This window comes from Mus caroli, unplaced genomic scaffold (assembly GCF_978045245.1).
Source record: "Mus caroli unplaced genomic scaffold, Mus_caroli_1 scaffold_16, whole genome shotgun sequence".
NCBI classification, from domain to species: Eukaryota; Metazoa; Chordata; class Mammalia; order Rodentia; family Muridae; genus Mus; species Mus caroli.
This window is the reverse complement of record NW_028227271.1, coordinates 11,014,087-11,038,118: the sequence shown is the minus strand read 5'-3', so window position 1 is coordinate 11,038,118 and position 24,032 is coordinate 11,014,087. Positions and strand designations below refer to the sequence as shown.

At 44.9% G+C, this 24,032-nt stretch overlaps 1 long non-coding RNA gene across 1 annotated transcript in view; it reads right to left on the bottom strand.

Annotated features, from left to right (window-relative positions):
• LOC110309999 (uncharacterized) overlaps positions 1 to 21,372 on the bottom strand; it is a 31,779-nt gene extending 10,407 nt beyond the window's left edge. Inside the window, exons 1-2 of the long non-coding RNA XR_002379785.1 lie at positions 21,342 to 21,372; positions 20,841 to 20,991 (exon numbers count right to left, since the gene is read on the bottom strand). This is a non-coding gene — a long non-coding RNA (uncharacterized LOC110309999). The remainder of the gene's footprint in view (positions 1 to 20,840; positions 20,992 to 21,341) is intronic.
• Positions 21,373 to 24,032: the final 2,660 nt, after the last annotated feature.

The window sequence follows — 24,032 nt, the reverse complement described above, 5'->3', positions numbered from 1 at the left end:
TGTCTGCCATGCATGGCACGACTATTGCACACTGAAACTTGAAGCAGCCATAACGACCTGTACAAGCTTGAACCTATCACCATGTGTCTGTCATGGATGCTGGAGAGGTTGATGAGGTCTCACCCCTCCCTGAGAATCTATAGGCAGTTAATGGTTGATGAGAGAGTAAAAGACAATTTTCTACATATAGCACAGCCACAAAGTACCTATGTTTGTATGAATCGTCTCCCACCCAGGCTCCTGTGTGCAGCCTTAGTTAAACTCACTGGGTCTCAGCGGAGTCCAGGGAGTAAAAAGGGGATGAGTTGGGAAGATAAGGCTCAGAGAAGTGGAAGGGACAAGAAAGAGTAATAAAGAATGAATATGATCAAATACGACGTATTCATGTATGAAACATCATAATTAAGTCTATCTAATCGATATGTGCTAAGAAGAGTAAAAGAAATAATAAAATGAAAGGGAATCGAGAAAGAAGCGGGAACGGGCCATGGAAGCAGGTGAGCCTTTAGCAACCAGGCACAAAGCAAGCTGTGCTCACCCACACTCCCCAAACCAGTGCTTCCCAGAGGCTGCTTCGCCAACGTTCCTCTCACAGCACCACCTGAGCCAGCAGAAACAACTCGGCTGGGGATTCTCCACTGTGCTGCGTGAGGAAGATGGCAGCTCTCCTTCATCCTCCGGGTGGAATCGGAAGGGTGCCTCTGTAGACGCCGCAAGAGGTCCAAGTGGAATAGAAAACCCTGCATACCGTGTTTTGTCCCCTTTTCGGTTAGTAAATACAAACTGCAGTTAGCCATAACTCTGCTTTGCCCTGGTTTTGTATTTCCTGTATTCCCTACGCAAGACAAAGCATGACCTGGGACCTATGTGAGATAACTCCGCCTTTGGTAAAAGATACACCAGGTTATGGAGGGATGAGGCAGTTAAGAAACTGGAAGAACACAAGGCAGAGGAAGGACAGAGAGGTCAAGTGAGCATCAGTTAGTTCCTGACAGGCAGGAAGATGGGGAGGGTGGAAACGGTTCAGAGAGCCCTACCATGCTGCTCCTGGTATCACGGACCCTAGGCATGTACGGTGGACTTAATAACAAGGAATGCTTGTCCTCAGTCACGCAAATGTTCCCAAGCTGAGGCTCAGAGACAAGGCATTTCTTCTCCAGAGTTGCACAGTCAGATCATAGACAAGCTAGAATTCTGCATTAGTGCAGGGTCCCCAGTGGAGGAGTTAGGGGAAAGATTGAAGGAGCTGAAGGGGTTTGCAACACCATAGGAAGAACAATATCAACCAACCAGACTCTCCAGAGCTCCCAGGGACTAAACCACCAACCAAAGAGCACACATGGAGGGACCCATGGCTCCAGCTGCATATGTAACTGAGGATGGACTTGTCGGGCATCAATGGGAGAAGAGGCCCTTGGTCCTGTGAAGGCTCAATGCCCTAGTGCTAGGGTGGTGAAGCAGGAGTGGGTGGTGGGTGGGTGGAGGAGCACCCTCATAGAGGCAAGGAGGAGGGGGGAGCGGATAGGGGGAAACTGGGAAGGGGAATAACATTTGAAATGTTGGTAAAATAACCAATAAAAAATAAAAAAATTAAAAAAAAAACAAATACAAATAAAATGAATAAAACCTTTTTTAAAAGATTTCACATGCCAGATGATATGGGATTCTACATCATAAACCTCTGCAAACTGTGGACAGAAAAAGAGACGTGTCAGACTCGATGCCTAGCAGCCAGAGCTGGGGTCAGCCAAGGGAGCTCTCCTGTAAACGGCATACCTGATGCACCCAGACAGCACTGCCCATGCCCCATGCTCCAATCAGAGGCTGAGGTACAAAAAATGCAAAGGTTTCCTGTATGCTGCCAGCTGCTTTCTCTCACATCTCAGGTATCTAACAAGCCACACCCACGTCTGCTTTCTCAGGGCTTGCTTTCAACGAACCAAAAGCTTCACCACATACGGACTCAGTCGTGTATGGACTCAGACCTGATTCCCTAGCCCGATCTTCAATTCTGCATTTGTCTACCCTATTACAAACACCAATTTTGAGGCTCTGACCCACCCTGGAGCCCATGTTCAGGATCCTGACCTGTCCTTGTAATGGTTCAGAGGGATTCTGTTTTTAAACCTTCCTCTTTAATTACTGGCATACACCAATTCAAGTTACTTTCTTGCAATTATGTTATTCAGCAATAATTGGATTTCTGGTTTTAATTGGGCCCTAAATTAGCGATAGCTTTCAAGAAAGCCATTACAGTGATTTCTGGCCACAGTTTCTGCTTTTTGAGTGCATTATATTTCAAACAGAGTGATTGGCCAGTAGGAGTCGCAGCCGTGTTGAACTCTTACATGGGATCTCACTAACGATTACAATTCTGCTGTAACTGAACACTTGCTGCAAACTCTGTCCACTGAGCGCGGCGATGTCACAGGGGTGGCTATCCCTATTTGGTTTAGGATAAAGATGTAGGCATATGAACAGATCTCTAGCTCAGCTAAGTAGAGAAGTGCCGCCCCATGTCTGCTTCTCCCTCGGGATAGTCAGGCCCCTTTGCGCTTAGAGCTGGGCTGGAGGGAAGCTTAGCCAATCGCTGAGTTCAGTGAAGGATCTTGGGCCTCAGTGAGAGCACCCGCAATGAACACACCCAGTAACAGCTTCTTTGGAGAACTGGTTCATTTGTTGGGAATCGGGGGGAAGAAAGGGTATTTATGCCCCTGGGGAGGTGGCCAGGGTATCTTGGGCAAGGTTTGTGTGGCTTTGTACCATGGACCAGGGAGGGATGTTGGAAGATGCCTCATCTGCATACTAAAGGGGTGGAGTAGAGGGAGGAGACCTCATTAGGTCAAACAAGGAGTGACTCCTGATAACTGTCAGGGTAGTAAATTCTTACTGGGGTTGATGGTGCGGAAGCCGGCTGGGAGGCAGGAAGTAGCCAATTCCTGCCATGCTCATGTTCAACCTGGGCTTGAAGCTCCCTAGACCGTTCCTCTGTAACTCTGGGCCATTGCGTTCTCACAGAGAGAAGAGAATCTTCTTAGTCAGTGCCACTAACGAACAGCTCCGCGTAATACAAAATACTGTCACAGCAAACCATTCTTAAGAGAGGCTGAAGGGAGAATTTTGGTGATGCTACAGAAAACAATGTCACCGCCATCCTCCTCCCGTACAAGGACTGTCACTCAAGTCAGGCCAAGAAGTACCTTCCTAGCACCGTAATTACTGCCAAGGATACCAAGCTGGTAGAAGGTATCATGGTAGCACAGTAAGAGCCTGGGCTGCCTGCAGCAGAGTTCCCAGTTCTGCTGGCTTTCTGCCCGTGATGCCAGGCTAGTTACTCACTCTCTCCACGCTTCCATTGATCTCTCTGTGGACCGCATCGGCGAGATTGTGGTCCACATGACAAAGGGACCAACATCCGCAAGCCACCCCAAGACCAAGTTCTCAGCACCAAGGGGATTTCTTTTCCCCAGAGGGACAAAAGTCAGGGAATAAGAGACAAAGACAGGAGACAGAGGACGAAGGAGGAGTTTTTATCCTGGGAAGAGGTTTTCCACCTCTGGATAGAGAGAAAACAGACAGATGAGGCCCATAGGCAAATGGCAGTTTTATAGAGTTAAAAGGAGAAATCCCGTGTTAGGATGAGGTATTTAATTTTAATTAGGTTAATTAGGGCAGCCACAAAGGGGGGTGGAATGTGGGGTTGATTGCCGGACTTCAATACTTCTCTAGCTAGACCTTGGTAGTCAGCCTCAGAAGGAAAAAGTGGCCAAATAAGGGAATAGACCTTGGTGGCCTGCTTTAGGAATGCAATCCAATGATTTTTTAGCAAGACAGAAGGAATCGGGGAGAAGTTGCAAGGCCTGCCAGAGCCACATCTGCCATGCCCGGGCAGGCTAGAGTCCCTTCAGGTTAAGTGAATTAAAGATGCCCCCTTTCCCACAGGCTATACATTCCAAGCCACAACCAGTGGGTGACCCCACCTTCTATATTCTTATTTCCTCTTTATACATCTCTGCAATGCTAAATTTATAAATCGGACACAGCAGGAGCTTAAGTTCCTCATAAAATACAGTAACTATAACTTATGATGTGATAAAAGTTATTTAACACAATTTTTTTCCTAAAATGTTCCGTGAGATACTTCCAGTCCTAATTAGTGATGAGTACCTGAAACCTTGAGAATGAATCATCAGCTTCTCATGGCACAGAACTGCCTTTGAAAAAGATCCCGCCACCTGGTGAGCAATCACTAAAGGTGACTTTCACCGTTTCCATTCAAGGGGGCATTGTCTGTCTCTCGATGCCCCAGCATCCAGAATGGTGATGAAGATGGAAGCATATTGAGTTTTTGTTTGTTTGTTTGTCTTATCTCATGGGAGAGATCAGGACTACAGGAAGTGCATCAAACAGGGAAAGGGTTTGTGCTTGAGAGAAGCCTGTCAGGCAGTATCCTGCCAGGAGACATGTGGCATAGCAAGAGGGCCATGGCGGGAGCATCCTGGGAGTTACTGCAAAGGCATGAAGCTGATCGGCACAGCCGGACCAACCTCTAGAAAGCAGCCATAGCAGAGAGCTGTCCCCAGCTGTGACCTAATGAGGCCTCAACTGCTTGAGAGAGGGAGGAGCCCCAGCCCTGCAGGACAACAGCCATTGCAGAGAAGAGACATCCCCGCCTGCCTCTCCCTCTCCTCTCCTCTCCTCTCCTCTCCTCTCCTCTCCTCTCCTCTCCTCTCCTCTCCTCTCCTCTCCTCTCCTCTCCTCTCCTCTCCTCTCCTCTCCTCTCCTCTCCTCTCCTCTCCTCTCCTCTCCTCTCCTCTCCTCTCCTCTCCCCTCCCCTCCCCTCCCCTCCCCTCCCCTCCCCTCCCCTCCCCTCCCCTCCCCTCCCCTCCCCTCCCCTCCCCTCCCCTCCCCTCCCCTCCCCTCCCCTCCCCTCCCCTCCCCTCCCCTCCCCTCCCCTCCCCTCCCCTCCCCTCCCCTCCCCTCCCCTCCCCTCCCCTCCCCTCCCCTCCCCTCCCCTCCCCTCCCCTCCCCTCCCCTCCCCTCCCCTCCCCTCCCCTCCCCTCCCCTCCCCTCCCCTCCCCTCCCCTCCCCTCCCCTCTCTCCTCTCTCATCTCTCCTCTCTCATCTCTCCTCTCCTCTCTCATCTCCTCCCCCTCCCCCTCTCCCTCCCCTCCCCTCCCCTCTCCTCCCCTCTCTCCTCTCTCCCCTCCCCTCCCCTCCCCTCCCTCTCCTCCCCTCTCTCCTCTCTCCTCTCCTCTCTCATCTCTCCTCTCCTCTCTCATCTCCTCCCCCTCCCCCTCTCCCTCCCCTCCCCTCCCCTCCCCTCTCCTCCCCTCTCTCCTCTCTCCCCTCCCCTCCCCTCTCCTCCCCCTCCCCTCTCTCCTCTCCTCTCCCCTCTCCCCTCTCCCCTCTCCTCTCCTCTCCCCTCTCCTCTCCTCTCTCCTCTCCTCTCCCCCTTCTCCTTCCCCTCCCCCTTCCTCCCCCCTCTCCCCTCCCCTCCCCCCTCCCCTCCCCTCTTCTCTCCCCTTCCCCTGTTCTGAGTAACTGAACCCAATAGGGAATAACTAATGTGATTCTTATTACTGCAACAAATGATAAACCTTGATGGACAGACAGGAGAGCCATCATTTTCCGGTGGTAATAGAAGAAAATGTTGCTACAGATAGCAGGGCATTACAGTCTGTGATTCCTATTGCTGGCTGTTTGTGAAGGCCTTTTGCCCACACTGTGGCTCAATGAAGATAGATATGAAATCTTTCCCTATCCAGATCCATAGAGCCCACAGGCCTATTCCCCGTAAGCTTGTTTTCATCTGTCCAACAGCACAGGTTTCTGAACCCTAGTTAAACATAGGTTGAATAAGAGGTCCTGGGGACCAACTCATTAGTATAGAATCAGACTTGCATAATGTGCATTCACTCATAAGCGTGTATTGGGAAGAGCTTTCTGTAGGACCCTGTTCTCCGTGATGAGGATAGATCAGTTAAGCCGTTCTTTTTCTTGCTTCCATGAAGCTGAGGTATTTGGGGAGAGGTCAGGTACCAAAATGAATTAATGAAATGATAGCAGCTAAAACATGCCTATAATCTGAACATTGGAAGGTAAAGGTGGCAGGGTGACAAGTTGAAGGCCATCCTGAGCAACATATGACAACCTCACATCAAAAACCAAACCAAAGGCTGAGGATCCATCTCAGAGGCTGAGTGGATCCTCAGCCACGCCCATCCTCACAGAGCCACACCCATTGTAATAGAGCCACACCCATCCTCACAGAGCCACACCCATTGTAATAAAGCCACGCCCATCACACAGAGTCACATCCATTGTTATTCAGCCATGCCCATCCTCACAGAGCCACACCCATTGTAATAGAGCCATGCCCTCATCACAGAGCCACACCCATTGTAATAGAGCCACACCATCATCACAGAGCCACACCCATTGTAATAATGCCACGCCCATCACACAGAGTCACATCCATTATTATTCAGCCAAGTCTAACCTTACAGAGCCACACCCATTGTAATAGAGCCACGCCCATCATCACAAAGCCACATCCATTGTTATTCAACCACACCCATCCTCACAGAGCCACGCCCATCATCAGAGCCACACCTATTGTAATAGAGCCACACCCATCACCACAGAGCCACACCTATTGTAATAAAGCCACGCCCATCACACAGCCACATCCATTGTTATTCAGCCATGTCCAGCCTCACAGAGCCACACCCATTGTAATAGAGCCACACCTATTATCACAGAACCATGCCCATTGCTATAGAGCCTCGCCTCTCGTCTCCTCACCCTGTCACACTTGGTTTCAGTGTGTGGAGGACAGGTTATGATGAGAGCAGCTAAAGTCAGGGACCTGAAGGTGGTTGGGGAGAAGATTCCAGAGACTAGGTTGGCAAAACAATAACATTAAAAAAAGGAGTCACTGCCCTGTCTTCAATCCAACATCTGTTTACATGATGAGACTGTAAATCAGCTTTTATTTGAAAAAGTATTTTCCCTACAAACTTAAAAAAGAAAAAAACTTAAAAACCATTAAGTAGCAATTACATTTTTTATTTTAAACAATTGTCATTATCCAAAAGGAAAAATTTTAACACACCACTGCCTTCAACATTCAGTTCCCAAAACTAACCGACTTTTATGGTGAGGATAATGAATTTCTAAACAAATCTAATGAAATGTGCATCTCCTTGGGATTTTGAGAGTCCAGACTAAGCAAGCATCTTCCCAGGGGACCAAAGGACATACCAGTCAGAGGCAAAGGTTCTCCAGGAAGACAAACAGGTACGTCTCCCTGCCCTTATCCTTCCTTCCTTTCCACCCCAGCATTCCATCTGCCTCACAGAGGCTTTCCCCAGTGACTTCAGTGAAGGGTGAATCAGCTCATTATCCCCATTAAAACAGTGCACCCCTTGACACAGACGTTCACCTAGGGGAATTTCCTAAGTGGCCATAGATCCTCAATACTGGGTCCCATTCAGCTGGATGTCAGCCACAGCATAGCCACATAACTGATTATATTGCTCACCCCATAAATATTCTACCACCACTGAAGAGATTTACGATATTGTATCTTCAGTTCAATTTTCAGAACGATTTACAGCTCACATACATCCAAAAACTTATTACCAACTGCATTATTTGAAAACAAAGTGATAACTTGCTATCCTCTGAGAGGACCAAAGAGCCGTCAGCCGGGGCTTCTATTCATCTCCGCGCTATCTCTGCCACTCCTATTACTGTAATATATATAACAAACATCTTAAGTGGAATTACAAAGCACACACACTACAAGAGAGTAGTAGTCTATTAAGGGAGACGCCTTTGGAGAACCACATATTTGTCTTCAACGGGGGACCCCGGACAAGACTTTTCAAGAAATGGAAAAGCGTAAAGCGGAGATTGTGCTGAGAACTGATGAGCCCCTTAGATCCCATTCCTGCTGATAACAACCAGCCTTTGCACAGGTAACACTTGGCTCGGAGCCTGTGTTGAGTCATTCTGAATGCACAACACTCATCAGACTTGATGGCTGAGAACCTGTCCCGAGTCAACAAACATGACCTTGCCAGGGCACGCGTAAGCCCCAGCAGACCATTAGAGCTCCCAAGAGAATTTGCAAAGGAAATATCAATTTCCAACCCCATGCTTAGCAACTTTAATTCCACTGGTCTTGGGTGGGGCCTGGATAATAGTGGGGTTTTTTTAGACATAACCTCCCCTCCCTCCAGTACACACTATCAGATGATTTGAATGTACAATAAGTCAGGAAATTCTAGAGTCACACTGCGGGGTTGTGCTTCCCTTCCTATGAGCTATATTTTGTTCTTTCCTAGGAGCTATACTTTGCCTGCCGTCTCTTGGACAGTTGGGCAAACGTATGCAGAATTTCAATTATGACAGTCCACTAGTGCCTTGCATGAATTTGAGCTAGACTGATGGTATGTAGTCACCACATTCTGGCCTCGGCATTTACACGTACGTATATTTATAATTCTTTCAGTAAATAAGGTTCTTGTCCCATGTTCTTTCTAAACTCTGAAATCCAGTTCTCAGCAATGAAAAGGTCATTTGCCGCTTGCTTTTTCAGCCACAGTGGTGCTTTTCATCCTGTGCTGGTTTCTTTCACAAAACCGGAGAGCACTGTGACGTTAGAATTGGGAAGAGTGTCAGCATCCTGCACTGGCCTGTGCCTTTTATCCTCAGACTATTTCTTATACCCTGTGTCTGTAGTATGGAGGGAAGAGATAGTTCTTAACTCTGCTAGCCACTCTTCATTACTGAGCACATATTTTTCTCCATGGCCAACTCCTTATAATCACGGGCACATTCTTTCAAAACGGAATAAGTTTTGAAACAGTATGTTGCCATCGTAGAAGTGGACTCACCTCTTTATTTTGGCCCCGGCAGTTTCAAGCCCCTTTGCTACCCAGCAGGTGTGGACAGAAATCTCGTCTGCCCATAAAATGGACTCGCTGTCACACACACACAACAGTTACTCTGATCTTCTTCCTTTGAGAGCAGATGGTGACGGCATCAGTCCCACTAGGGAAGCAGCCTTGGTGGTCTATGCTGGGAATGAGCGTGTCTGAAAGAGCCGGCCTGTGGCTGGGTGCAGCAATGCTACAATAAGTGGCTCTAAGTGTGGGCTCAGTTAAACTGGAGAAGGGGGGTTTCGAAAACTTAGCCAGCCATGGGGTCCTCTTAATTAACCAATCCACTTCATTGAGAATCATCTCCAACTCTTCCTCCACACCCCAAGTTCCTCTACTCCTCCTGCACTGCTACTGAGTGATGCCTTTTATACCAGGCGTGTTCCGTTGTCACTATTTAAAACTTTTGGAGTTTCACTCCGATTTGGTCCCCTTGAAAGCTGCTTTCAGACTGCTCTTTAAAATGAATAATTTTCACCCCCTCAGCCAATCCTGTCGGCTCCCTCCACATTTCTTTTGAGGTTCGAGTTCCCCCAGGATAGCCTCAATGCCCGTGTCTTTGAAAAATATCTGCAATAAAAATTCAAATACATTCAAAAATGAACATAAATAAAACATAATTTCCTCCAAATGATTTATAAGATACTAAAGCATTCCCTTCTCTGTCTTTGCGCCTGTCAGGAGTTCAACACCATGTCTCCTTGGGGGAGTTCAACACCGTGTCTCCTTGGGGTTCAGCTTTCCTCCAATTCCCCTCCAATCTTCTCCCAGGCCTCAGCCTCCACCTCCTTGACAGTACTGAACACACAGAGCCCTGCCATGGCTCTGATAGTGTGTCGCACTTGTCCATAAGCTGCATCTATCTGGAAATGGTACGGCTCTCGATTTTCCCCTCAGAGGATGCTCATGTTAAAAATAAATAAATAAGCAAGATGTGAAGAATCTGTCAGAACAGCAATAAGTAGGGAACAGGGCATGGCATACATTATCTCAGGGAGATTTAAGTTTAGCCCTAATCTTGGAAGAAGTCACTGAAGAACGTGGTTTCCTCCTCTGCCCACCTCAGCTGTCATCCTCTTCCTGACAATTCGAGTTTCCTGCCTTGGTTAGCCATGGAGATGTCTATAATGAGCTCGAGGTAGGACCATCCTATTCACAGTCTCTAGAAAGTTGTGTGAAACACAAGTCACTAAAGCCACTCCACAGTTCCTGATTTGGGAGATCTAGGATGGAGCCTGCATTTCTAGTGAGTCCCCTGAGAACACGGATACTACTGTACTAGAGTCAGTTCACCTCAGTTATCACGGAGCAAGGCTCCCTTGGGATTTAGAAGAAGCAGAGTTGTGTCCCAAGACCGTTTAAAATATGCCAGACCTAAGCACACGGCATTTCAAAGGAAGCCTCCAAGATCATGCATGTCTTAGTTGTTTTCTATTGCTGTGATAGATAAGACACCACGGCCAAGGCAACTTCTACAAGAAAGTGCTGCTTAGTTTGGGCTTACAGTTTCAGGGGGTTACAGTGTCTGAAGCCGGAGCAGAGCCATGGGAGTATGAACAACTGAGTACTGGCATCTTGATCCATAACCACGAGGCCAAGGGAGCAAACCGGGAATGGGGTGGGCTTTTAAAGCCTCAAAGCCCACCCCCGGTGACACACCTCCTCTAACAAGATCACACCTCCTTAGTGTGTGGGGACCAAGCATTCAAATATTTGAGTCTATGAAGGTCATTCTACTTGCCGGCCCCCATAGGCTCATGGCCACATCATAATGAAAAATGCATTTAGTCAACTTCAAAAGTCCCCATAGTCTATCATAGTCTCTGTACAGTTGAAAAATCCAAAGTCTGAAGTCTCATCCGAGACTCAAGGAATTCTCTCATATATAACTCCCTGTAAAATCAAAACCAAAAAACAAAACAAAACAAAGCAAAAAAAAAATTTATGTACTCCTCACACACAGTGTCACCCAATATATGTTACCATCCCAAGCTAAGAAGATGAAGTTTGAATCTTTACTGTCAGGTCAGGGCAGTGTTTCCTTTAGAGACCAGTAGATTGCTCTTCTAGAATCCCACTTGTTCCCTACAACTGCCTGTAAACTCCATCTCTCCTGGAGTCTGAAGAAGGGTTGGCTACAGAAATGCAACAGACTTTATAAATTAGCTGTAAAATTAAGATATAACCCAGCCGCTGTTCAACACACCGTTATCTGGAGGCCGAAACAGGTTTAGCTCTTGTGGGGCAGACCCAAGTGAGAAGTTTCTGATTATGATCAGGAGTGTCTCAGTCGCTATTCTACTGCTGTGAGGAGATACCAGGACTGAAGCAACTCTTATGAAAGAAAGCATTTAATTGGGGGTTGCTCAGACTTTCAGAGTTTTAGTTCAGTGTAGGCTTAGATTTTTCAAAACCTACTCTAACATGAGTTCTTAAACATTTAAACCCTCCTCCTAGCCACCACCCACCAGAGGTAGTGGAAAAGAAAGATTCATAGGAAACCTGGTTTGTGGAGCTGTTTAGAAACAGTTCTTTGGGGTTATTCCAATCTTTAATGTCATCAGTCCAGGCCTCTAGTAAAACAACACAAATTAGCAGCTGCAGTCCAGTCTAGTTGGCAATCAACACTCAATCAGTAACGGCAGTTCCATCCAGAAGAAACCTGGAGGCTCCGCCAATTGGCCCCAGTCCTCTTGGTAGCATCAAGAAGCTGCCAAAATATCGTGAGAAGCTCTTTAGCGAGTTAGTCTCTACAAAGTCACAACAAGTGAAGATTTGCAACCTGGGGCAAGGCAAACCAATTCCAGAGCATCTTCAGTGAAGGCTAATGAGGCGGAGCAAGGTGAACCAATGCCAGCGTCTCCTCCCGCTGTCTGTAGGGTCATATTTGGATTCTTTCCAAACATCATGCATCCTCTCACCTGTGTGTGCTTCAGCCAAACATACTTTCACCTGTCTGCTTTAGCAAAGCATCCTTTCACCTGTGTCTGCTTCAAGAAAATATTAGATGACATAACTGAGTTTCCAAAGAAACCGGAAGTTTCCTTCTGTTGAGTATTATCTTGGGAATTGTGGAGGCAGTCAGGCACATGCTTGAGCAGTAGCTGAGAGCTACATCCTAATCCATAGGCCTAGAGAGATTCTGGGCTTAGCATGAGCTGTTGAACCCTCAAAGCCTGCTCTCAGTGACACGCTTTCTCCAACAAAGTCACACCTCCCAATCCTTTTAAATAGTGCCACTTTCTGGTGCCTACGTAGTCGAATATATGAGCCCATGAGGGCCGTTCTTATTCAAACCACTACAGAGGACTGAATGCACCAGCCGTGTGCATGATCTGCTGAGGCAGATGAGGCTGTGGAGATCAACTTGGTATGCAGCCACTGACCCAAAAGCAAACAAGACTCATGCCACATCACAGTGATAAGATGGCTACCATACAGACATAAATTATGCAATCTCAAACCAAAGTGAATAAAAACAGAACTTTTAGAAAACCATTCCCTTGTTGCTCAAACTACCCTACCTGTCAACAAAACGAGTCACGGGAATGGGAAACCTAGTCAACTCACATCCAGGAAAATGCAGCCCAAACCATCTCTCCGTCCTTTTAACTTCCCTTCCTAACCTGCCATTTTAGTCAGGGAGGCTCAAGTATCAAGCAACTTTATGAGCATATTCCCCTGCCTCAGGTTGCCTTGACCACATTTTATGTCCACTACTAATGCGACAGGTCAGATTTCTTAACTTTCATGAGCCAAGTACACACTAGCAGCCTCTGAGTCATGTACGCTCCACCGGTTTCTGTGTGTTAGGGCTGTGCAACCGCCTGGATTCTTCCTTGGATTGTGAGGCTTTGCTATATCTCCTTGCCACTGTGCACCACTATGTTCCCCTAAGATCACAGGTAACTTCCCCGATTCCTCTCAACTCCTTCAGGAATTAGGAACTCAGTATCAGAGAGCTGTCACTCTTCTCTGTTTGCACAAACTGTCTCACACACACATATACACTCACACCTTGCAGAAAGATGCACTACACACTTAAAGATAGGCACTGCTTTAGAGTAAAATATTGGATAAAAATACTCAAATCAGGGGGTTGGAGAGATGGCTCCATGGTTAAGAGCACTGGCTGCTCTTCCAGAGGTCCTGAGTTCAATTCCCAGTAACCACATGGTGACTCACGACCATCTGTAATGGGGTCTGATCCCTCTTCTGGGGTGTCTGAAGACAGCTACAGTGTACTCATATAAAATAAATAAATATTTTTTTAAAAGAAAGAAAGACGTAAAGAGAGAAATAATCTACTCAAACTAAATAAAAATGAAAACATGTGACAACAGAAACCTCTAGGGCACATTGAAAGCAGTCCTACAAAGACACTGAAGAAATAAGAAAGAGCACAAATAAATGAGCTTACTGATACAATTCAAAAATTTGGGAAAACAAAAAGAAAATAAATCCAAATCCAGTGGATGGCAGAAAACAATAAAAATCATATCAGAAATCAGTGAAATAAAAACAAATAAAAATACAAGAGAAAAATCAACACATCTAAGACCTGGTTCTTTAAGAAGAGGAAGACCCTTGACACAACTGAACAAAAGGATAAAACAAGAAGACTCAACAGATTAAGAAATGGACAAGAAATATTACAACAGATGCTCAAGAAACTCAGAACATTTCAAGGAAATGTGTTTAAAACCTCTACTCCTTTAAACTAGAAAACCTAAAAGAAACTGATAAATTTCTAGACTCAGCCAAATGACTAAAATCAAACCAAGAAATCAAGTCAACAACCTATACAGATACATAACAAATGGGGAGACTCAATAGTAACAAAAAGACTTTGAACAACAACAACAACAACAAAATCCAGGGCCAGATGGATTCACAGAAGAAGTCTGCAAGACTTTTTAAAAAGAGCTTAATCCTTTTGAAAATGAAAACAATATGGTATGGACACAAAAATGAGCATGTAGACCAATGGGACAAAAATCAAACACCCGAACATAAGTACAGCCACTGAGCATTTGACAGTGATGTCAAAACACAGACTGGATAGATGAACACATCCTCAATGTGTTGTGCTTGGAAAACCGAATGTCCATATACAGAAAGAACAAAGTTATATCCATATCTATTACCTTGCAAAACAAAACAAAACAAAAACCAAATGGATCAAATACCCAAACCTGGAATATTACACACTGAAACAGCTAGAAGAAAACAGAGGTAGTACTTTACATGTTACAGCTGTAAGGAAGAATTTCCTTTCCATTTTCCTAAGAATTAAAGCCAACAGTTGACAACCAGGATTTCTTAAAACAAAAAGGTTTCTTCCTCACAGCTAAAAATCAATCAACTGAAGAGAAAGACCAAAGAGGAGAGAATCTTTGACAGCTACACATCTGACAGAGGATTTATATCCAGAATATACAAAGAACTCAAAAAACAAAGAGTGAGGAAGAGAAGACAACAACAAAAAAAGACCTATTCAATAAATAGGCCCAGGACCTAAAGAGTAGGGTCTCAAAAGAAGGGGAGAAATGGCAAAAAAGAAAAAAATAAAAAAAAAAGTCTCAAAAAAAACGTTCACTTTCCCTTGCAATTGAGGAAATTCAAATGAAAACCACTTTGAAACTTCATCTTGCTCCAGTCAGAATGGCAAAGATGGACTGGACAACCGACAACAAATGTTGGGGGTGTGGACAACAGGGAAGAACCCTTATTTGCTTTAGGTACAATTGCAAACTGCTGCAACCACTACGGAAATAAATGTGGAGAATTCTCAAAAAGATACAAACAAATCTATATATGACCCAGCTAAACTACTCCTTGGCCTGTGTCCCAAGGACATGACAGCCTACTCCACGGAAACGTTCTCAGCCATTTTCATTACTGCTCTATCCACCACAGCTAGGAAATGCAAACAACCTAAATGTTACGCTGCAACCAATGAGTAAGTAATTGAAAATGTGACGCAGATGCACTGTGGAATCTGCTATGAATGACCACACACATGCCTATAAAATAAAATGATGAAGAAATAACTGGACAGAAAACATAGGGAAGTGAAGAGGGGCTGGTCAGAGCAGGAGGAAGATAAATGGGAAGGAGAAGCCACTGAGGGTAAGGGAGACTTGAACAAGACCGAAAACTGCCCATGTGCATGGACGTGTCACAATGATCCCATTATTATTCATAAATAATGTATGCTAGTGTTTTTACAATGATAGATTGTGCCTTATTATCCCCAAAAGAAGAATCTATTGTGAAGCTATGATCTAAGCACTGAAGGTACAATAAGAAACAAAACCAAAACTCTCTACTCTGAAAACTACATACTAGAGGAAGAAACACCACTATGACATTAGCTCAGTCGCTGAATATAAATAGCTGAAGATTATATATGTGTTGCTTAAATTTGTGTTAGAAGAGGGAACAAGTCCCACAAAAAGAAATATCAGTGTTAGGGAACAAATGCAAACCAGGAGACTGGACTCTACAAGTGTGGAAGCCTAACCCTGGTGTTTTTAAGTCTCCCAAATATTTTCACATGCAGTCAGACAGAATGGGAATGACAGTTTTTGTTTTGTTTTTATTCTATTTTTTTTATTTTTTTAATTTTTTTATTACATATTTTCCTCACTTACATTTCCAATGCTATCCCAAAAGTCCCCCATACCCTCCCCCCCACTTCCCTACCCACCCATTCCCACTTTTTGGCCCTGGCATTCCCCTGTACTGGGGCATATAAAGTTTGCATGTCCAATGGGCCTCTCTTTCCAGTGATGGCCGACTAGGCCATCTTTTGATACATATGCAGCTATAGTCAAGAGCTCCAGGGTACTGGTTAGTTCATAATGTTGTTCCACCTATAGGGTTGCAGATCCCTTTAGCTCCTTGGATACTTTCTCTAGCTCCTCCATTGGGGGCCCTGTGATCCATCCAATAGCTGACTGTGAGCATCCACTTCTGTGTTTGCTAGGCCCCGGCCTAGTCTCACAAGAGACAGCTATATCAGGGTCCTTTCAGCAAAATCTTGCTAGTGTATGCAATGGTGTCATCGTTTGTAGGCTAATTATGAGATGGATCCCTGGATGTGGCAGTCTCTAGATGTTCCATCCTTTTGTCTCAGCTCCAAACTTTGTCTCTGTAACTCCTTCCATGGGTGATTGTTTCCAATTCTAAGGAGGGGCAAAGTGTCCACACTTTGGTCTTCGGTCTTCTTCAGTTTCATGTGTTTTGCAAATTGTATCTTATATCTCGGGTATTCTAAGTTTCTGGGCTAATATCCACTTATTAGTGACTACATATCATTTGAGTTCTTTTGTGATTGTGTTACTCAGGATGATGCCCTCCAGGTCCAACCATTTGCCTAGGAATTTCATAAATTCATTCTTTTTAATAGCTGAGTAGTACTCCATTGTGTAAATGTACCACATTTTTTTATCCATTCCTCTGTTGAGGGGCATCTGGGTTCTTTCCAGCTTCTGGCTATTATAAATAAGGCTGCTATGAACATAGTGGAGCATGTGTCCTTCTTACCGGTTGGGACATCTTCTGGATATATGCCCAGGAGAGGTATTGCTGGAACCTCCGGTAGTACTATGTCCAATTTTCTGAGGAACCGCCAGACTGATTTCCAGAGTGGTTGTACAAGCTTGCAATCCCACCAACAATGGAGGAGTGGAACGACAGTTTTTTTTACATGGAAACCACCCATTCTCAACTCCATGGGGTCTTTTGGCTTCTTTCTTCAATTACTCAGTGTTTAGTTGTAGTATTTAAGGAGTCCCCACCTTTTCTTACCTTTTGTTATATAGCTCTAAATTCTGGGTCATCTCCAGTCAAGAAAAGATGCACAGTCGTTGGCCCCTTGCTGTCCAATACAGAGGATCTTGTCTCCTTTTTCATCTCATTTCAAGTTGTCAGAATTATCACAACTTTCCAGCAAGGATGCTGAACCCTGGGTAAAGTAAGTCCCTTGGCTGAAGACACAGGGCTACTGAATAACTGAGCTACAAGTCACCTGCACTCTGGAGGACCCTGAAGATGCCACTCATAGAGTTCCCAGGGAAACCTTTGTTTCTACTTTTTTTTTTCTTCCCCTTCTTCAATGCTCCATGATATAATTTAATGAATTATATTTGAATGGCTCCAAATTATGTAATTGATTACATTCAGCTCCATCGCAAATTGCTAATCTGATTCACACCTGCTGATGTGCCACCTGGAGAGAGAGAGAGGCGAGGTGGGTGGGTGGCTGGCTGGCTAGGCCTTCTTGGTCTCCCACATATGTGAGAATTAACTGCGTAAAATAAATGTTATTTTAAAGTATCAGATGGGTGATGACCTGTGATTAGGCAGGCAACCTAGCTATCATCAACTTACATGCGGGACACCTGGAAATTATAGTAGTCAAACCTGATAAATCCCAAAATTAATTTCCATTAAATCTCCCTAATATGAGACACATATTTATAGAACGCTCCTAATGTTTTGATCAGCATTTCACATTCGGCATAACTGGGTTATTTTAAGCACACACTGTTATAGGCTGCATTGTGTCTCTTGAAAAAAAATGCATATATCAAAGCCGTGATCCTCAGTAGCAAAGAATGTGACTGTCTTTGAAAATAGGATCTTTAAAGAGGTAATTAATATAAAATGAGACCATTAGGGTAAGCTCTTGTCCTGTCTGATTGAGGCCATTAAGGGAAGAGAAAATGCAGACATATAAACACCAGACATTTGCATATGCAGTATAAAGATCGTGTGAGAACTCAGTCGTAGGCAGCCACCCATGCATCACAGAGAGGTCAGGAGAAAGTAGACAGGCCAACATCTCGATCTTGGACTTGAAGCTTCCAGGATGATGAGAAGCATGTTCAAACCACTCAGTCTGTGAAAGTTTGTTAAGGCGGCCACAGAATTAATTAACCTATACACGTAAAAAATGATTGCTGTAAGTTGAACTGTCATCTGAGAGCCTTCCTCTAGCAGCTGATGGGACCAGATACAGAGACCCAGAGCCAACCATTAGGCGGAGCCTGGGTAACCCCACCAAAGAGAGAGAGGAAGGATTTTAGGAGCCCGAGGGGTCAAGGACACCATGAGAAGAGCATGACCTACAGAATGAACTAAGCAGGGCTCAAGGGGCTCATGGGGACTGAAGTGAATCACAGAGCCAGTATGAATCTGAGCATGTACGCTATGATTGTATTGGTATTCTTGTGGGACTCCTAGCGGTGGGAATGGCGGTCTCTGACTCTTTTGCCTAGTCTTGGGACCTACCTCCTACTGGATCGCCTTGCCCAGTCCTGATATGAGGGTTTGTGCCTAGGCTTATTGTAACTTGTTAGGCCATGTTTAGTTGATATCCGGGGGTGGGTAGTTAGACTTTTCTGAAGGGAAACAGAGGAAGAGTGATATGTGGGAGGGGTGATTGGGAGGAGGGACTGGGAGGAGTGGAGAGAGGGGAATCTACAGTAGGGATGCAATCTGTAAGAGAAGAATAAATTTAACGTCATTGTTCTATATCTAATATACAACTGTGTTGTTGGGGGACACCATAGAGCCAGCTTCAAGAATTTTGTATTTTAAGAGCTGGAAAGATGGCTCAGAGGTTAAGAGCACTGGTTGCTCTTCCAGAGGTCCTGAGTTCAATTCCCAACAACCACATGGTGGATCATGACCACCTGTAATGAGATCTGATGCCCTCTTCTGGCCTGCAGGCACACATGTAGGCAGAACACTGTATACATGATAAATAAATCTTCTTTTTAAAAAAAAAGAATGTAATATTTTAGAAAGACAGTGGATGAGATAATTAGAGAACAACTGGAGGTCCAAGACCTCAAGCAACCAGAAAGGTAGCAAGATACACAGAAACCTCAAAGGGACCAAAGCTAACATAGTCCAGCAGACCTCACAAAAAGAAATGGGGTTCTAAAGAAAAGGGGAGTGTCTAGGTTGTCAAGACTCAGTACGGAAGAGCACAAAATACTGAAATCGACTGGCAGCGGTCGTTGTGTGTTGTGCAGTCACCACCTCTGACTTGGTGACCTGGGCTAGAAAGGCCTTGGGGCAGGCGGACTGAGCAACAGCTGCAGAAGTGAACTGCTGGCACTGTACTCTCAGTGACTATAACAGGTGTGGGAGGACCACACAGAAGCCTCCCAGATACTAAAGATTCAGGCCAGGAGTCGGGAGAAACAGGGTGCCCTCAGCTAAGGACTTGAGACCAACCAGATGCCCCAGGAAAAACGATTTCTCCTTAGGAAATCGTTGTCTCTGAATTGATAATGATACCATGAGATACCATAAGATATTATATACATATATATATACATATATATATATACATATAACATCTTATTGATATTTTATATATATAATATCTTATGGATATATATGTGTGTGTGTGTGTATACATTTCTCATATACTCAAAAAATCTACAATCATGCCCTTTACAGATTAAGAAAAAAGCCAGGCAGAAAGAAAAAGGTGAAGGCCACAGTTGTACAGTTGGTAACAGAAAGGAATCCATGAGTGGCGATCCCAGCCCAAAACCCCACAGTCTACACAGTGCACACCCACATTCATCTCAAAGGCACATGCGGCTAGTGATCTGTGCACACCGTTTGCCACTGGAGAACAAACATGGGTCATGACCATGTTACTCAAAACTGAGTATTAGGCAATGACTGAGCTGGGTCTCCAAAACAACAACAACAACAACAAAAAGCAAAAAGAGATGCAAATCCAGTAGCCCCAGAGCCCCACAGGAAACACGCATCCCAGGAAGGAAATATCTATCCCATGAAAACGTTGACTTGTTTTGAGGGAGGTAGGACCATCCCAAGGATTCTGAGGGCCCTCAGCAGACTCTAGGATTTCCCTACTTCTCTGCGTAACTTGCAACTCTCAGAGCAAGAGAACAAAGATCAGGAGGAGCACATTCTTACATTATAAATTCTAGGATCTGGAGAGATGGCTCCGCAGTTTACAAACACTTGCTGCTCTTGCAGAGGACCAAAGTTCTGTTCCCAGCACTCACGTCTAGCATATACAACTCCCTGTAAGGCCAGCTTCAGGGGGGTTGAGGCTCTCTTCTGGCCTTGGAGGGCAACTGCACACACATATTCACACACACACACACACAGAGAGAGAGAGAGACAGAGACAGAGACAGAGAGACAGAGAAGTTTTTGTTTTTTTTTAATTCCACTGGTTCTTAGGTTAGTCAACCAAAGCTGGGTATGGCTGGTGCTTAAGGTTTGTAACTGAAATAACTAGAAAAATCTTATACAAAGCAGAGGCAGCAAAAGGGTGGGGAGGGAGGGAGGGAAGGAGAGAGGGAGGGAGGAAGAAAGAAAGGGAGGGAGGGGGAGGGGAAAGCTGAATAACTTGCTTATAGTTGAAGTTAGAGACAGAAAGAGATGCAAAGCCAGAGAGAGGTAGGGAAGGAGAGAGGAAGAGACAAAGAGAAAGACAGTGAGAGGGAGAAATACAGAGACAGAGACAGACAGAGACACAAAGAGACAGATAGAGACAGAGACAGACTGAGAGACAAAGAGAGAGGCAAAGAACCCATGTCTGCCCCAAAGAACCTCACTTATTTCAAGTTCACGTTTACTGTATATTAATGAGTATATTATATTAAAGATAAGACACTCTCTCTGGCATTTCCTCTTCAAACACATGGGTGTACAAATAAGGGGAAAAAAATGTCAGCCTTACAGGTCAAGCTCTAGGCAAAACTACTTCTAAGAGATAGTGGGAAATTCTAATTAGAATATATGTTGATTTTTACTAACCAAGAGGAGCAGAAAAGATACAAGTTATTTCAAAGATAGCTTTGAAAAGTTCTGGTTTCCTTACCTTTGCAAACCAAAGAGATTCCATTTCCTTCAGAGCCATCACCCTGGATATGAGCTTGATTCTCCAGGATAGCCTGGTGATGGTGTGCTTCCGGTACAGTCGTCGCTCCGGCGTTCATGGACATTTATTAAGCATCTACTGTTGTCGGAGTCTACAAGGGAATCAAGAATGACAGTTTGAGAAAGAAACGGTGACACTGGGTCCTGAGGCCAGAGCGGGGACACTGTGACCACAGCATGTGACAGAAATGAAGGCAGGAAATAATGTTTTTATGTTATGGCTCGGAGTGTTCCAGCTCTTGTTCCCACGTGTTTGAACAGGGCACCGTGGGTGGCGGGAGGAGCAGACGCAGAGGATCACTTAATCTCATCAGAGCAGACCAGAACCAGGGATGGAGACAGGAAGGAAGGAAGGAAGGAAGGAAGGAAGGAAGGAAGGAAGGAAGGAAGGAAGGAAGGAAGGAAGGAAGGAAGACACTGAGAACCCTCCCCAGGGGCTCACTTCTTCTAGCCAAGCTCCACTTCCTAAAGGCTCCGAAGCCTTTTCAAAATGGCGCCCGCCAGGTGAAGGTCAAGCCTTGAAAACAGCCTTTGCAGGACAAGTCAGATTCAGCCGGTGACACAGGCCTTCTAGTTCAGACTGACCAATGGAATCAGAAAAATACTTGAACGTACGTTTCATCAACAGGAGAACCAGTAATATGAACTCTGTCCTCCTGGCAGCCTTTATCATTGAGAAAACAGATCCTTAGTCCACGACATGACCCCAGGGGGGAAAAAAACAGAAGGGTAAAAGAAATCCTTGCACCCTCTATGACATTTTAATTTTAGAACCCTCTAATAACGGATACTTACGGTTCTGAAGCATCCGATGGCTCACATTAGTATCTACAAGTCTTTAAATAATTTCATCTGAAATTTAAAAAAAAAATAAAGCCCCCCTATCCTATTATTATGCTCCTTGTAAATATAAATATATTGGTAGCTGGAGAAATGTCTCAGTGGTTAAGAGCACTGGCTGCTTTTGCAGAGAACTCAGGTCCAGTTCCTAGTGCCCACATGAGAGCCCTCTTAACTACCTGTCACTCCAGCTTGAGGGGATTGCACACCCTCATCTAGCTTTGTGGGCACCCATACACATGCGGTACACAGATATGCATGTAGGCATGCTCAATTGAAGGGTATGATATAGTCAGTATTATCTTGAAATGATTGTCATTTTTATCAAATACATACGTGCATGTTCTATATTGATAGAACAAGCACTTGGCCATTTGCTGAATTCAGCCTCCAGACAGCAGCTGGTGCACTTGGCCGTCTGAAGATCCCTTTCATCTTGTCAAGGCCGCAAGTCGCTTCCCTCCTGAAGACTGAGATCTCTTGCCAGAGTTTGTCTCAAAGGTTTTCCTTCTAGAGTCCTCTTATCCAGTTTCTAGAAATAGGAGCCCAACACCCTGGCAAAAGCGGAGAGCTTAGAACTGCCAGCCAGAAGACAGGGCGCCCACAGAAAGCAGACTTGCAGGTGGTTTCCGACAGCCTTTTATTTAAGGCTATGAGGCACTGGCCATGCTTAGAGCTGGGGACGGAGCCTCCTTCTCTTACAACTCCGTGGCTGTATGTGAGGATAGGGTTTTCCCTCTGAGGTTACCTTGCCAGGCAGAGAAACATGGGTAGCAAGAAGACAAGACCAAGGAAAAGCAGTAGCGAGCAGCCACAAATGTCCAATTCCTGCTAAAGGAGGTAGGGCTTGTCCTTAGGAATATTCATCCTTCGAAGCTCTGGGCAGCAAAGAAACAGGTCAAAGCAGGTCAAAGCAGACCGCTTGGAAGGCGTAGTCCTCAAAAGTCAAACATGATTTCGGTTTGGGGTCATTCACCAGGCATGAAGGTTGCGGATAACAGCATTATTAATATTCCATAAATTCTTTATACGGTACTCAGTAGAAAATCATCATTTGTAATATTTATCCGGTGCTTAAATGAGAACACGCGATAATACGACAATTCAATTTTCAACTTTGACATTTCAGATATGACCAAGTCATGATAATCAATCCGTAATACATTTATCACCTACAGGAAGCCAATTAGGCACCAATAATCGGTGAAATTTCGAACCTTGTAACCTGGACTGTGTGCAGTTGTGACAGCGAGGTAGAGACATTTGCTATAATTATGCTGTTATTGCTTCTAACAAAATGTTTTATACCTGAAAGGGCAGGCAGTGGCTTTAAAGCCTCAGTTCCAGTCTGGCTCTTTATTACAAATTGCCTTTGCTATCGCAGGCTTTTCAGAAGGGCAACAGCAGGCACAGACAGAGGGGAGAAGAATATGGCTGGCGGGAATCATGTTTGGACTGTGCAACCAATCCTGGCTCTGCATTTACTGAATAACCTTGAGCGAATGATTTAAACCCCCTAGGCTTCAGTCCTTCCCACCCCCCCACCCCATCTATAAGGGCAAAGTGATAACTACCCCGCAAGGTTGTATAAAGATATGCCACAATGAATATGGACTATCATTAAACCCAAAAGACTTACCCAAAACAAAGCTGCGGGTCATGGTTTTTTAAATATATATATATACATATATATTGCTTTAAAATATTCTGTATAAATAAGCCAGTATGGCAAGGAGAGAAATATTGAAAACAAAGCACCAATTATAATCAAGTGTCTTATTAAATATGCTGATTGCTAGATAATGATCATATGTTCTTTTAATAATATCATAGTGGGCTACACCTTGGTTTTTACTTATCATATCCTGAAACCCTATGTTGATTACAGGGATACCACTGGGGCAACCCAGAATTCCATCGAAGACATTTACTGAAATGCCTTCATGGAGTCTGACGTCCTTGGAAGAAGAAGTCCAATGTCTTGCTACTTTCCAATGCCACCCGCATACATAGTGTTCAGTTGAGGCTCTCTAAACAGTGTGCGCTTGTGTATCTAGGTTTGTGTGTGTTTGCACACACATTTTTAAACTCAATTTCCCACAAGACCCCACAAGTAGTTTCATTCCCCTATGAGTTGAGAGCACTGCTTGACACGAGGCCACAAGACAGGTCATCAGCAGACACAGAACCACTCTAGAAAGCATTCCATGAAGGTCTTGGGTCTCAAACAGCTCCTCGTGAGAATACAAGGTTGTAGCTAGGAAGCCTTAAATAAATGCTGAGGGCCAATAAT